Consider the following 2,774-nt stretch of genomic DNA (forward strand, 5'->3'; position numbering starts at 1 on the left):
TGGGTGCCTGGGTGGCAACACATTACAACTTAAAAAATATGGAAACGGACACAGAAAGTAAACTTGGTAGTGTCATGACCTTGCCCAGCGGCCAGCCCAACAATGGCCAATTCAGAGGCGGTTTGGCCTAATCTGTACTCTGACCCCCGCCCCTCCCTGCCGACTGCTTCAAAGTGACTCCCGACCCGGCACAATCGTCATCGGCAAGTAGAGCAGGGCACACCTCCAGCACCTGGGCCTCTCGCCCCTGAAGCCTGGTTCAGAAAAGGGCGGGAGGGATACACACGCCGCCGTCCCTTCTGAACTCGGTTCCAGAACAGCCGGCCCCGCTACCAGCACAGGCTCAGCGAGGATTTTTTTTTTTTTTTTTTAGCCTCGCTCTGAATCAACGGTTTAAGCCATGAGGTCGTTTGCTCCACGAGTCTTTTTCATGCTCAAGTTGTCCTGCTGCCCACGGGCCCCTCCTGAACCTTTTCGGCGGGACGGGCTCGAAGGTAATTTTGTTTTCAGATAAACGGGCACAGCAGATGATGCCAGGATTCCCGATTCCGATCCAAGGATTGATCCGTACTTCCTTGATGGCTATGCTTCTATTTCTTACACCCAAAGTCCCGGAATTTAACATCCTATACCTAATCCCAAAGTGACAATACTCCTATCAGGAACAACGTGGGCTCTGGGTGCCCTGGGCCTTCGCGTGCCGGTGAAAACTTCGATCGTGGGTGACGCTGTGGGGCGGTGCCGTATCGCATTCGACTAACTGAGGGATGTTGCTTCCGGCGTTTGGCTGATACAACCAGCACACCGCTGCGTGGCCCGTGTGTGCACCATTTTCCATCCCCCCCCCCCCCCCCCCCACCCCGGGTCTCTGGGTCAGTTCCCGATGTGCGGGAGCCCTGCCTCCTCGCCCGCGGCATGGGGGCCCCGTCAGACGTCTGGATTTTCGCCAATCAGATAGGTGAACGGGGTATCAGAATGTACTCTTCGCTTGTATTTTTCCTGCCACGAGTGACGTCGGTCATTTTCTCTAAGTGCAAAGACCACGAGCCCCTTTTCCTGTGAACCCTTCCCGTCTTGGGCCCACTCTCCCAGAGGCCGTCTGTCATTCTCTGCCCCACATCACATGTCCTTTACGAGTGGGTGCTGTATCAATCCTCCAGCCGCGATGGGAGTCGTAAATTCTCCTTCCAGCTGCTCGGTTGTCTTTTTGACCTTGCTAATTTCAGGCATCGTCTCGATTTCAAGCACAACTAGACATGTTTTCCCTGCTTACAGGCGGTTGCGGAATGAGACTTTCTACAGGATCCGCGTGACTTCACTTCAGCGTTTGTATTTAAGCCTCTGACCCACTCAAACACTACTCCCGTCTGCTGTGTGTGAGACGGATCCGAACTCACTTTTTTCCTTCCTTCTCTACGGCCCTCCCTCCCCAGTTCTTCCACCATTAAAAGACCATCTTCCTCCTTCGGCTTGGGATGTGGATGTGCGGACGCAGCTCGCTCATTCACGCGTTCATTCAGAAAGGATTGACTGAGTGCCTGCTGTGTGCCCTGGCCTGTCCCCTGGGGCCCCGTGGTGGCTGTCTCTCCGCCTCCCTCTGGCTGTCTGCCGAAGCGTTGTACTTCCAGAGAGGCTCCCTAGTGCCAGCCTGGAGTCTCCAAAGTGCCCGGCACAGGCTGGGACCCACTTCATTCATTTTTCTGCAAATACAAACTGCTGGCTGTGTGTGGGCAGCACCCAGGGGTGGGGAGTCAGGGGCAAAGGGCCAGACCGCACTGTATCCACCAACACAGGTGGCTTTCTGGTGGGGGCGGGGTACATGAAATAAATCAGCCCCGGGTGCTCAGTGAAGACCTGGGAAGTGTCCTGTAAGTGACCTGTCCCTGACATGGCTAGCAGACAGTTATCCGTCTGCCCTGGGCAATGTCCCAAGAGAGGCTATTTTTTTCTGTTCCTCCCCCAGTGCTCCACTTCTGCACCCCAGGGTGCAGGGAACCGGACGCCAGGGGCAGTGCGGAGGACCTTGCAAACTGACACCCACCCGCACCCAGGGAAATCCACAGGCCCAGCCGCAGCCTGGGGCAGAGGGCCAGAAGGACAAGACGCCCATCCTGCACGGCCCTTGAAAACACCTTGCCATGACCTGCCCAGCGGTCGACCCCACCGACGACCCCTGACAGACACTCCCGGCAGCCTCCACCCGGCTCCCGCTGGGCGGTCCTGACCGGCTTGCCTCCCGGGTCCGATGGCCCTGGTGGGCACGGAGCCCACCCATATTTCTCCACTCACAGAGCCAAAGGGGGGGGCGCGCAAAGTGTTGGAGGAAGAGCTGACAGGCCGCCCTCCGGGCACCGAGAGGGTCAGTCCGGGCGTGCCCTAGGGCGCCCCTCTTTACCTCTGTATCCCCACCCTCTGTCCGGTAAAGCGGGTGCCCGAGCCCCACCCGACTGGCCTGCCCGGCCGCCCGGCTCCATCGAGGTGGCTGCACCTGCCGCCCGGCGCCTGCCTTCCCGGGGCTCCGCTGGGAGCGCCTTCCCCGCGGCAGGTGGGCGTGGGGGGCGGGGCGCGCGTGGGCGCGACGGGGGGCAGAGCGGAGGCGCGCGGGACGGGGCGGGCCGAGCAGGTGAATGAGACAGGGCGGGAGGAACAGGTGGGCGCGCGGCGGCGCGGGAGGGACCGAGCGGGCGAGCGGTTGCAGGCGCGGGGCCGGGGCAACCCCGGAGCGCCGACGGTCCGGGCGGGGCGTCTGGCCGGGGGGCGGGGCGCGCCTTCCC

Source organism: Panthera uncia, chromosome D1, assembly GCF_023721935.1.
Source record: "Panthera uncia isolate 11264 chromosome D1, Puncia_PCG_1.0, whole genome shotgun sequence".
In the NCBI taxonomy this organism is placed as follows: domain Eukaryota; kingdom Metazoa; phylum Chordata; class Mammalia; order Carnivora; family Felidae; genus Panthera; species Panthera uncia.